This window comes from Pseudophryne corroboree, chromosome 8 (genome assembly GCF_028390025.1).
Source record: "Pseudophryne corroboree isolate aPseCor3 chromosome 8, aPseCor3.hap2, whole genome shotgun sequence".
In the NCBI taxonomy this organism is placed as follows: domain Eukaryota; kingdom Metazoa; phylum Chordata; class Amphibia; order Anura; family Myobatrachidae; genus Pseudophryne; species Pseudophryne corroboree.
This window is the reverse complement of record NC_086451.1, coordinates 164,998,235-165,011,932: the sequence shown is the minus strand read 5'-3', so window position 1 is coordinate 165,011,932 and position 13,698 is coordinate 164,998,235.

Sequence of the window (13,698 nt, the reverse complement as noted above, 5' to 3'; positions counted from 1 at the left end):
TGGGGGGGTTTTCTCTTATATTAACCCCATTTTGTACTACCCGCAGTGCATTGTGATAGGTAATAGAGCCTGATTCAGGTTGGATTGCAATCGCAATAAGCAATCCAACTGCAAAAATTGCTAAGAGCATACGCATGCGCCTGCATTTTCTGCGGCACCCCGCAGATAATGCGATCGCTTCTGACTGTCAATCGGTGCTGGGGGGGGGCAGCAACAATCCATTTCCAAGTCGGAGATGGAGCGGTGCATGGGCAGGGCTACAAAATGGGGTCGGCAACGGAGAAACAGGAGGCGTGGTCAGTGCTGCTGCATGACATCACATGCAGCAGCTGCGATCACAAAAATGGTGGCGGCTTCCTGCGCACACATACAGTCTGCACCAACAGGAGGCTAACCCATTTTTTATGATCACGCTGAACTGCACTGAGACTGCAATTTCAGCGTGGTCAAGAAGGGAGGCGGCATGCTGGGTGGCCCCAGCATGCGAACCAAAGGATTGCAAATTCTGTTACTTAGCAGAATTTGCAATCCTTACTGAATTAGGCCCATTGATTACAAAATGTATTTGTAAATATTTGAAGTTTTTCTTCAGGGACTAACACAAAAGATGCTTGGGGCTACTAACACATGGGTAAGCCACGTAAAGCTTCCCATGGGTCAGTGGCATCACAACGGGGTTGCGGCCCACACCCGAGTGTCACCCGCCAAGGGGGGTGACACCAAAGTGCCGGCTCCTCTTCAGTGACAGAATATGGGTGTTTCACTGTAACATTACGTGCAACACCCAGTTTCTGTCACTGTGCAGGAGCCAGCACCACTCACACACTAGTCCCCGGGTGCAGCACTCAACCCCCGGGATACCCGGAGCAACAAAATGGAGATTCAGGAAAACAGGCCACACCCCTACCTATGAGACCATGCCTCCTTTTTACCATTGCGCTGCTTATCTGCGCGCACTGCATTACAATCTCCCTCGCTGCCTCTCTGGGTGTCACCAATGATAGTGACACCTTTGCCATGCTTGTAGCAGCTGGTCCTAAGATCTACACCTCCAGCCCTGAGTGTTTGCCCTTGTGACTTGTTGATCATCATAGCGAAGCAGATTCTTACAGAAAACTGCAGGGGCTTAGATTGAAAAGAAAAACATTGACGAACCCATCATTTCAGCAACAGGGTCTGCCACACGGCTGACTGAAATGACTGGTTGGTTTGGGTCCCCACCAAAAAAGAAGCAATCAATCTCTCCTTGCACAAACTGGCTCTACAGAGGCAAGATGTCCACCTCATCATCCTCCGATTCCTCACCCCTTTCACTGTGTACATCGCCCCCCTCACATATTATTAATTCGTCCCCACTGGAATCCACCATCTCAGATCCCTGTGTACTTTCTGGAGGCAATTGCTGGTAAATGTCTCCACGGAGGAATTGATTATAATTCATTTTGATGATCATCATCTTCTCCACATTTTCTGGAAGTAACCTCGTACGCCGATTGCTGACAAGGTGAGCGGCTGCACTAAACACTCTTTTGGAGTACACACTGGAGGGAGGGCAACTTAGGTAGAATAAAGCCAGTTTGTGCAAGGGCCTCCAAATTGCCTCTTTTTCCTGCCAGTATACATACGGACTGTCTGACGTGCCTACCTGGATGCGGTCACTCATATAATCCTCCACCATTCTTTCAAAGGTGACAGAATCATATGTAGTGACAGTAGACGACATGTCAGTAATCGTTGCCAGGTCCTTCAGTCCGGACCAGATGTCAGCACTCACTCCAAACTGCCCTGCATCACCGCCAGCGGATGGGCTCGGAATTCTTAGCCTTTTCCTTGCACCCCCAGTTGCGGGAGAATGTGAAGGAGGAGCTGTTGACGGGTCACGTTCCGCTTGACTTGACAATTTTCTCACCAGCAGGTCTTTGAACCTCTGCAGACTTGTGTCTGCCGGAAAGAGAGATACAATGTAGGTTTTAAATCTAGGATCGAGCACGGTGGCCAAAATGTATTGCTCTGATTTCAACAGATTGAATCCTGGTTAAGCGAATTAAGGGCTCCATCCACAAGTCCCACATGCCTAGCGGAATCGCTCTGTTTTAGCTCCTCCTTCAATGTCTCCAGCTTCTTCTGCAAAAGCCTGGCAGTGTCTGAACTGACTTCACGTGTGGCAAGTTCAAAGGGTTGCAGAACCTTACACAACGTTGAAATCATTCTCCACTGCGCTTGAGTCAGGTGCATTCCCCCTCCTTTGTCTATATCGTGGGTAGATGTATAGGCTTGAATGGCCTTTTGCTGCTCCTCCATCCTCTGAAGCATATAGAGGGTTGAATTCCACCTCGTTACCACCTCTTGCTTCAGAGGATGGCAGGGCAGGTGCAGGAATGTTTGGTGGTGCTCCAGTCTTCGGCACGCGGTGGCTGAATGCAGAAAGTGGCCCGCAATTCTTCGGGCCACCGACAGCATCTCTTGCACGCCCCTGTCGTTTTTTAAAATAATTCTGCACCACCAAATTCAATGTATATGCAAAACATGGGACGTGCTGGAATTTGCCCAGATGTAATGCACGCACAATATTGGTGGCATTGTCCGATGTCACAAATCCCCAGGAGAGTCCAATTGGGGTAAGCCATTCTGCGATGATGTTCCTCAGTTTCCGTAAGAGGTTGTCAGCTGTGTGCCTCTTATGGAAAGCGGTGATACAAAGCGTAGTCTGCCTAGGAACGAGTTGGCATTTGCGAGATGCTGCTACTGGTGCCGCCGCTGCTGTTCTTGCTGCGGGAGGCAATACATCTACCCAGTGGGCTGTCACAGTCATATAGTCCTGAGTCTGCCCTGCTCCACTTAACCACGGACATGTGGACTAGTGGACCTTGGGTACAACTGCATTTTTTAGGACACTGGTGACTCTTTTTCTGAGGTCTGTGTACATTTTCGGTATCGCCTGCCTAGAGAAATGGAACCTAGATGGCATTTGGTACCGGGGACACAGTACCTCAATCAAGTCTCTAGTTGCCTCTGAATTAACGATGGATACCGGAACCACGTTTCTCACCACCCAGGCTGACAAGACCTGAGTTATCCGCTTTGCAGCAGGATGACTGCTGTGATATTTCATCTTCCTCGCAAAGGACTGTTGGACAGTCAATTGCCTACTGGAAGTAGTACAAGTGGTCTTCCGACTTCCCCTCTGGGATGACGATCGACTCCCAGCAGCAACAACAGCAGCGCCAGCAGCAGTAGGCGTTACACTCAAGGATGCATCGGAGGAATCCCAGGCAGGAGAGGACTCGTCAGACTTGCCAGTGACATGGCCTACAGGACTATTGGCTTTCCTGTCTAAGGAGGAAATTGACACTGAGGGAGTTGGTGGTGTGGTTTGCAGGAGCTTGGTTACAAGAGGAAGGGATTTAGTGGTCAGTGGACTGCTTCCGCTGTCATCCAAAGTTTTTGAACTTGTCACTGACTTATGATTAATGCGCTGCAGGTGACGTATAAGGGAGGATGTTCTGAGGTGGTTAACGTCCTTACCCCTACTTATTACAGCTTGACAAAGGCAACACACGGCTTGACACCTGTTGTCCGCATTTGTGTACAGGATGCATACCTTCATGTCCCCATTTATCCATCTCATCAGGCGTACCTCAGATTTGCGGTACAGGACTGTCATTGCCAATTTCAGACGTTGCTGTTTGGTCTCTCCACGGCCCAGAGAATTTTCACCAAGGTAATGGCGGAAATGATGGTTCTCCTGCGTAAGCAAGGTGTCACAATTATCCCGTACTTGAGCGATCTCATAAAAGCGAGATCAAGAGAGCAGTTGCTGAACAGCGTATCACTTTCACTGAAAGTGTTACAGCAACACGGCTGGATTTTCAATATCCCAAAGTCGCAGTTGGTTTCTACGACTCGTCTGTCTTTCTTGGGCATGATTCTGGACACAGACCAGAAGAGAGTTTATCTCCCGATAGGAAAGGCTCAGGAACTCATGACTCTTGTCAGGAACCTATTGAAACCAAAACTTGTGTCAGTGCATCACTGCACTCGAGTCCTGGGAAAGATGGTGGCATCATACGAAGCCATTCCATTCGGCAGGTTCCATGCGAGGACTTTCCAATGGGACCTACTGGACTAGTGGTCTGGGTCACATTTGCAGATGCATTGGTTGATCACCCTGTCCCCCAGGGTCAGGGTATCACTCCTGTGGTGGCTGCAGAGTGCTCACCTTCTCGAGTGACGCAGATTCGGCATTCAGGACTGGATCCTGGTGACCACAGAGGCAAGCCTCCAAGGTTGGGGAGCAGTCACACAGGGAAGAAATATCCAAGGTCTTTGGTCAAGTCAAGAGACTTGTCTTCACATCAACATCCTGAAACTAGGGGCCATATACAATGCCCTACGTCAAGCGGAGACCTTACTTCGCGACCAACCGGTTCTGATCCAGTCAGACAACGTCACCGCAGTGGCTCATGTAAACCGCCAAGGCGGCACAAGGAGCAGAGTGGCGATGGCACAAGCCACCAGAATTCTTCGCTGGGTGGAGAATCACGCAAGCGCACTGTCAGCAGTGTTCATTCTGGGAGTGGACAAATGGGAAGCAGACTTCCTCAGCAGACACGACCTACATCCGGGAGAGTGGGGACTTCATCAGGAAGTCTTTGCACAGATTACAAGTCGGTGGGAACTGCCACAGATAGACATGATGGCGTCCCGGCTCAACAAAAAGCTACAGAGGTATTGCGCAAGGTCAAGAGACCCTCAGGCAGTAGCTGTAGACACCCTAGTGACACCGTGGGTGTTCCGGCCGGTCTATGTATTTCCTCCTCTTCCTCTCATACCCAAGGTGTTAAGGATAATAAGACAAAGAGGAGTGAGAACAATCCTCATTGTTCCAGATTGGCCACGGAGGACCTGGTATCCGGATCTGCAGGAAATGCTCACAGAAGATCCGTGGCCTCTTCCTCTAAGACAGGACCTGTTGCATCAGGGGCCCTGTCTGTTCCAAGACTTACCGCGGCTGCGTTTGACGGCATGGCGGTTGAATGCCGGATCCTAGCAGTGAAAGGCATTCCGGTTGAGGTCATCCCTACGCTGATAAAGGCTAGGAAGGATGTAACGTCAAAACATTACACCGTATATGGTGAAATTATGTTTCTTGGTGTGAGGCCAGGAATGCTCCTACGGAAGAATTCCATCTGGGCCGTTTCCTTCACTTCCTACAAACTGGAGTGAATTTGGGCCTAAAATTAGGCTCTATTAAGGTCCAGATTTCGGCCTTATCCATTTTCTTTCAAAAAGAATTGGTTTCTCTTCCAGAAGTTCAGACTTTTGTAAAAGGAGTGCTGCATATTCAGCCTCCTTTTGTGCCTCCGGTGGCACCTTGGGACCTTAACGTGGTGTTAAGTTTTCTAAAATCACACTGGTTTGAACCACTTAAAACGGTGGAGTTAAAATATCTCACATGGAAGGTGGTCATGTTATTAGCCTTGGCTTCGGCTAGGCGAGTGTCGGAATTAGCGGCTTTGTCACATAAAAGCCCATATTTGGTGTACCATGTGGATAGAGCGGAATTGCGGACCCGTCCTCAATTCCTACCAAAAGTGGTCTCATCTTTTCACATGAACCAACCTATTGTGGTGCCTTTGGCTACGCGTGACTTGGAGGATTCCGAGTTACTTGATGTGGTCAGGGCTTTGAAGATTTACGTGGCCAGGACGGCTAGAGTCAGGAAAACTGAAGCGCTGTTTGTCCTGTATGCAACCAACAAGATTGGTGCCCCTGCTTCAAAGCAGGCTATTGCTCGCTGGATTTGTAACACGATTCAGCAAGCGCATTCTATGGCTGGATTGCAGTTACCGAAATCGGTCTAGGCTCATTCCACGAGGAAAGTGGGCTCTTCTTGGGCGGCTGCCCGAGGGGTCTCGGCACTACAGCTGTGTCGAGCTGCTACTTGGTCAGGTTCAAACACCTTTTCAAAATACTATAAGTTTGATACCCTGGCTGAGGAGGAACTCATGTTTGCTCAATCGGTGCTGCAGAGTCATCCGCTCTCTCCCGCCCGTTTTGGAGCTTTGGTATAATCCCCATGGTCCTTACGGAGTCCCCAGCATCCTCTAGGATGTTAGAGAAAATAAGATTTTAAACCTACCGGTAAATCTTTTTCTCGTAGTCCGTAGAGGATGCTGGGTGACCGTCCCAAGTGCGGACTACTTCTGCAATACTTGTATATAGTTATTGCTTCAATAAGGGTTATGTTAGAGTTGCATCAATCCTGCACTGATGCTACAGTATGTTGTTTTTTCGTACTCATAACTGGGTAGTTTATCACAAGTTATACGGTGTGATTGGTGTGGCTGGCATGAATCTTGCCCTGGATTAACAAAATCCTTTCCTCATACTGTCAGTCTCCTCTGGGCACAGTTTCTCTAACTGTGGCATAGAGGGGCATAGAGGGAGGAGCCAGTGCACACCCAGAACTAAAGTCTTTCTTAAAGTGCCCATGTCTCCTGCGGAGCCCGTCTATCCCCATGGTCCTTACGGAGTCCCCAGCATCCTCTACGGACTACGAGAAAAAGATTTACCGGTAGGTTTAAAATCTTATTTTCTACTTTATTCTTTTCTATCCTAGTTTATTACGACCAACTTTCATCCAAGGAGTTTGATATTCTACTACCTGCATGCAATTTAAATTGCTTAAATTGTTTATATGGTTGATTTGTCCTTCACAATCCATAATCTGCAACTTGGATGTACTTGTGTCATTGAAAATCTTATAATAAAAATGTTTATATATTGAAAAAAAAAGTTATAAGACATATGCCTACCTACTAAATGGGGTAAAATTAGGGGATTCTGTACTGGAAAAGGACTTAGGTGTCCTCATAGATAGCAAGCTAAGCAGTAGTACCCAAAGTAGGACTGCAGCAAAGAAGGCTAATAAGATATTAGCATGCATAAAACGGGGTATTGATGCTAGGGACGAGAGTATTATACTCCCGTTATATAAATCACTAGTGAGGCCACACCTTGAATACTGTGTACAGTTCTGGGCACCGTACTACAAAAAGGATATCCTGGAGCTTGAAAAGGTACAGAGGAGGGCGACCAAACTAATTAAGGGCATGGAGATGATGGAATACAAGGAAAGGCTTGAAAGACTAGGCATGTTTACATTGGAAAAGCGGAGACTAAGAGGGGATATGATCAACATCTACAAATATATAAGGGGACAATACACAGAGCTTGCGCGGGACCTGTTTCTGGTTAGATCAACACAGAGGACTCGTGGACACTCGCTCAGGTTAGAGGAGAGGAGATTCCGCACAATACAGCGTAAAGGCTTTTTCACGGTAAGGACAATACGTGTTTGGAATTCCCTGCCCGAGGGAGTTGTAATGGCGGAATCTGTCAACACCTTTAAGAATGGGTTAGATAAATTCCTATTGGATAAGGATATCCAGGGGTATGGTGCATAGTCATGCATTATAATTACTATAAATAGGGATAAAATGCAATGGCTGACAGCAGCATCAGTCAGACATTTTAGTAAAATCATCATGCATAGGACACCACAAATAGGTTGAACTCGATGGACAATTGTCTTTTTTCAACCTCAGATACTATGTTACTATGTTACTATGTAATATTTGAAGAAACAAAATAAAATAAAGCTATGTATTGGGTTTCACTAACAAGCACATTGGAAGACTTGACTACTGTTAAAAGACATGCATTACATGGTATAGAGCCACAAACCACAATGTAGTAAAATAAAAACAAACTTACATGTGTATCAAACCTATGTGAGGCTTACATTGATAGTGCAAGATCAACACTCTATCAACTGTGCAAACTAGACTGCACATAAATGCCATAAAATTTATCTGAGATTTTAGTAAATAAGGCCTGTTGCTGTCCGGGTCACACAGCCGTCACGGCCCCGCCCCCATACGGTCCGGTCATGTCTGCGTTGTCCTGACTGTGCCCCCAAAATGGCGGCACAACGCCGCTGGCCCGACTCCTCCTGCCCAGTGACCGCCTCTACCTGTCAATCAGGCAGAGGCGCTCACTGGGCAGAGATGCTGATCGCATCTCTGGCATGTGCCGGTGCACTGTGGCACCAGCACACACGCACTTCAGACCTGATCTCCTGTTGTGTGAATATGCACAGCAGGGATCAGGTCTTAATTAGGCCCTATATACAGCTGTCAGTAAAGCAGGGATGTGCTGCTGCCAGTGAGGCAGGGATGTTCTGCTGTCAGTGAAGCAGTGATGTGCTGCTGTCAGTGAAGCAGTGATGTGCTGCTGTCAGCGAGGCAGTGATGTGCTGCTGTCAGCGAGGCAGGGATGTGCTGCTATAAGTGAGGCAGGGATGTGCTGCCGTCAATGAGGCAGGGATGTGCTGCCGTCAATGTTGCAGGGATGTGTTGCTGTCAACGTTGCAGGGATGTGCTGCTGTCAGTGAAGCAGGAATGTGCTGCTGCAGTGAGGCAGAGATATGCTGCCCACTATCTCCCTATCACCCCTGCCTGAGTCGCACACTTTCCCTGTCACCCCTGCCTCAGTTACCCACTATCTCCCAGTCACCGCTGCCTCAGTCAACCACTATACCTGCGACCCCTGCCTCAGTCTCTTACTGTCCCTGTCACCCCTGCCACAGTCATCCACTATCTCCCTATCATCCCTGCCTTATTCATTTATTATCCCTGTCACCCACTTTCTTCCCATACTTACCCAACCCCTTCCTATCACCCCTCCCTCAGTAACCCACTATCTCCCTGTCACCCCTGCCTAAGTCACCCACTATCACTGTCACCCCTGCATCAGTCACCCACTATCTCCCAGTCACCCCGGCTTCAGTCACCCACTATATCCCACTCATACATGCTTCAGTCACCCACTATCTCCCAGTCATCCCTGCCTCAGTCACCTACTGACACCAGTGCAGATATTTCTGCTGCAGCCTCTCCACTCTCCAGCGTGAACGTCCTGACGACTGAGGAAATCCGCTTCTCAGTTGAGGACTCCGGGAATGAACACTGCCGATATTGCTGGCAGATGACGTTCTACCCAACTGAGGATTTTTTTATACTTCCAGCTTTGCCATGCAGTTTCGAGTGCCGACTTGATGATTTGTGTACACTACCGTGGTGGCGTTGTCCGATTGTACTTGAACAGGCCTGTTCTGTACTAGAGGCAGGGCCAGTATCAATGAATTGAACACTGCCCGCAATTCCAGAATGTTTATCGGGAGGAGAGATTCCTCCCTGGTCCACCGATGGTGAAGGGTCGTCATCACGGCCATGACCTTGGTGAATTTCCGAGGTGCCGTGGCCAAACCAGAAGGCAGGACCTGAAATCCAAAAACTAACCAGGCACAACACTGCTTAGCTTCCAACATCAGATGAGATTGGACATATCCAGTGTGATGCGGCTGTAGATGATTTTTGCTGTTTCTAACTTCTACATCAATGAATAAGTTTCAAAATAGAATGCATCAAGAGAACGGTGTTGGTAGTATAAAACTACCTACAGCACCTGGTATTCCCAGGTGGTCTCACATCCAAGAACAAACCAGGCCTAAGATCAGGTGATATTGGGCATATACAGTGTGGTGTGGCTGTAGATGAGCTTAGTGGTTTCTGTTAGAGTTCTTCTACTTCTAACTACTAGTACATAAATGAATAAGCGGCCGATTTATTAAACCTGGTGGAATGATAATTTGCATGGTGATAAAGTACCTAATTGCCATGTCACAGGCTGGGTTTGAAAAATGACAGTTAGGAGCTGACTGGCTGGTACTTTATCACCTTGCACTTTATCAGTTCACCAGGCTTAATAGATCTGCCCCAATGTTTCAAAATGGAATGCATCAAGAGAACGGTGTTGGTATTGTAAAAATACACACAGCTCCTGGTATTTCCTGGTGGTCTCCCATCCAAGTACTAAAACCAGGACCAACACTGCTCAGCTTCCATGATCAGGAGAGATTGGGCAAATCCAGTGTGCTGTGGCTGTAGATGAGCTGGTGGTTTCTGTTAGAGCTTTTCTACTTCTAACTTCTGGTACATAAAAGAATACATGTAAAAATTAAATGTACCAAGAAAAGGGTGTTGGTAGTTTAAAAACACCTAAAGAATCTGATAATACATGGATGGGAGACTGCTTGGTAGTAACAAAGTCCAATACTGCTTTGCTTCAAAGATCAAATGAGATTGGGCATATCCAGTGTGGTGTGGCTTTAGATAAGCTTTGTGGTTTCTGTTAGAGCTCTTCTACTTCTAACTACTGGTACATTAATGAATATGTATAAGGTTGTAGTTTATCCAATATGCCTTTACTACCTTACCTTACCCCCCCCTCCCCTCCCCTCCTTATAGCTTCCTTTGTTCTCTCCTCGTGTGTGCGTTATTTGTTTTCTCATACGTCCTAGAGGATGCTGGGATCACATTAAGAACCATGGGGTATAGACGGGATCCGCAGGAGACATGGGCACTTTAAGACTTTCAAAGGGTGTGAACTGTCTCCTCCCTCTATGCCCCTCCTCCAGACTCCAGTTTTAGAATTGTGCCCAGTGAGACTGGATGCACTACAGGGGAGCTCTACTGAGTTTCTCTGAAAAGACTTATGTTAGTTTTTCTTATTTTCAGGGAGGCTGCTGGCAACAGTCTCCCTGCTTCGTGGGACTTAGGGGAGAGAAGTATGACCAACTTCTAGTGAGTTCAATGGCTCTACTTCTGGCTGACAGGACACCATTAGCTCCTGAGGGTGCTGATCGCTGGGTACGCCTAGATGCCCACTCCCGTAGCCTGCCATCACCCCCTTACAGAGCCAGAAGTCAGAAGACAGGCGAGTAGCAGAAGAACAGATGGCATTCTGAGGTACCACGCAGCGAGCGGAATGCTGTGCGCCATGCTCCCACACAAACACAGGCACTGCAGGGTGCAGGGCGTTGGGGGGGGGGGGCACCCTGGGCAGCATAAATTCCTCACAAAAGGCTGGCAAAAGTGGACATTAGTGCCTGGGCACTGTCCTTACCCCACCAGCGTAATTAATTATTTGTTTCTGAGCGGGACAGAAGCGTGCCATTACAGCGGCGGGGCTTCTTCCTCACCTCACCAGCACATCTATAGAGCGTTACAAGTCTATCACTATAGAGTTTATTATTTCCCAGACTGTGTACTTTTGACGCTGGGTTGTGAGCTGAAAAATCCCATCTGTCCCTCTGACAGATTTACTGTAGGTCTATCCCCCATAAGCCAATGTGTCTGTGGGTACTTGGTACATGTGTGTCAACATGTCGGTGGCTGAATGTTTTTCCCAAGAGGAAACTATATTAGGAATGCAGACATATGATGGTGGCCCTGTTGGCACCACCAATAACTGACTGGGTGAAAGTTTCAGTAATATCAGAGTGAGGTTGGATAAATCTGTGTCCCAGACACAGACGTAGAGAAAAGATGTGATGTTCATGGCTATGCTTCTTTTCCCTCAGGCCCCGCAAAAATGTTATTTTGCCCAGTTACTACACACTGATACTGACTCGGATACTGATTCCTATGTCGACCATAATATTTCCTGATTAGATCCAATATTGGCAAGGAGCATTCAGTACATGATTGTGGATATTAAGGACATATTAACATCACTGAGGACCCTGCTGTTCCTGACAAAGGGGTCTATATGTATGTATATATAGATATATAATGAAAGCTGATGTAACGTTCCTCCATCTCTGTTTGAGAAAGTCTGGGCAAGCTCGACAAGATGGTTTCAAATCCCCAAAAGGTTTCCGGTTGTTTATTCATTTCCTGCCGCGGACAGAATAAAGTGGGAATCACCCCCTGTTCTGCATGGGGCCCTGTCACAAATCCAGCGGATCGTATGCAGGAAGCTACATTATTTCTAGTTATGTAACCACGGGTACATTACTTAGACCTGCCATTACATGCGCATGGGTGAGTAGTAGTATTCAAGAATTGGTCGAATACCTTGTCATCCGATATAGATATCCTGGAGACATGGGATGCTCCTTACGTTGGATCATATCAAGGACACTGCAGCATACTTACGACTGCAAGGGATATAGGACTCTTGAGTTCACGGGCCAATTTCATGGCAGTCTCGGATAGGAGGGCATTGTGGATTCACCAAGGGAATGCTGATGCTGACTCCAAGAAGAAAGGGAGTCTCTTCCCTATGAAGGTGAAGCCTTGTTTGGCGACGGCCTAGTTAATTTGATCTCGGCAGCTCCCGCAGGTAAGTCAACCTTCTTGCCCTATGTTCCCTCTCAACGGATGAAGACGCATCATTATCTAACGCAGTCATTTTGGCCCAATAGATATGCAAGAAGTTAAGATTCCCCTTTCTTTGCAGGTAGAGGAAGGAGAAGAGGGAAGAGGTCTGTAGCCTCTTCAAGATCGCAGGAGCAGAGATCGTCCTCTGCTTCTGCCAAATCCACTGCATGACGCTGGGGCTCTCTTGCAGGAGCCCACACCAGTGGGGGCACGTCTAAAACACTTCAGTCAGTTCTGGATTAATTTGGACCTGGACTCGTGGGTTTTACAAATAGTGTCCCAAGGGTACAAACTGGGGTTTCAAGACGTTCCCCCTCACCGATTGTTCAAATCGGCCTTAGTCAGCAGGGAGAAGGCTTTTATTCAAGCCTCTTCGTGGTCCCGAAGCCGGAAGGCTCAGTCAGACCAATCTGAAATCTGAAATCCCTCAATTTCTACCTAAAGAAATTCAATTTCAAGATGGAATCTCTCAGGGTAGGGATCTCCAGTCCGGAGGAAGGAGATTTCATGGTTTTGGTAGACATAAGGATGCCTACTTACATGTTCCGTTTAGCCACTGCATCAAGCTACCTGAGGTTTGCAATTCAGTATTGTCATTACCAATTTCAGACGTTGCCGTTTGGTCTGTCCACGGCTCCGAGGATTTTCACCAGGGTGATGGCGGAAATGATGGTTCTCCTTCGCAAGCAAGGAGTCACAATTATCCCGTACTTGGATGATCTCTTGATAAAGGCGAGATCCAGGGACCAGTTGTTGCAAAACATTGCACTCTCCCTGACAGTTCTTCAACAACATGGTTGGCTCCTAAACTTGCCAAAATCGCAGTTGGTCCCAATGACGCGGTTGTTGTTTTTGGGAGTGATACTGGACACAGAAGAGGTTTTCTTCCAGTGGAAAGGCTATGGAGATCCAGAGTCTGGTCAAACAAATTCTGAAACCAGCAAGAGTGTTAATCCATCAATGCATTCGGTTGCTGGGGAAGATGGTTGCGGCCTACGAGGCCATTCAGTTTGGCAGGTTCCATGCTAGAGTGTTCCAGTGGGACCTGTTGGACAAGTGGTCCGGATCCCACCTACACATGCACCGGAGGATAATCCTATCTTCCAAGACCAGAATATCACTCCATTGGCGGCTGCACAGTTCTCACCTCCTAGAGGGGCGATGGTTCGGGATCCAGGACTGGATCCTAGGGACCACGGATGCAACCATCAGAGGCTGGGGAGCAGTCACACAGGGGGAAAACATCCAAGGAAGATGGTCAAGTCGGGAAAGTTGTCTCCACATAAATGTTCTGGAGTTAAGGGCCATTTAATAACTGCAGACACAGTACGCACTGGGACGGGTGCCCTGCATCCTCTACGGACTAAGAGAAAAGGATTTACCGGTAGGTATTAAAATCCTATTTTCT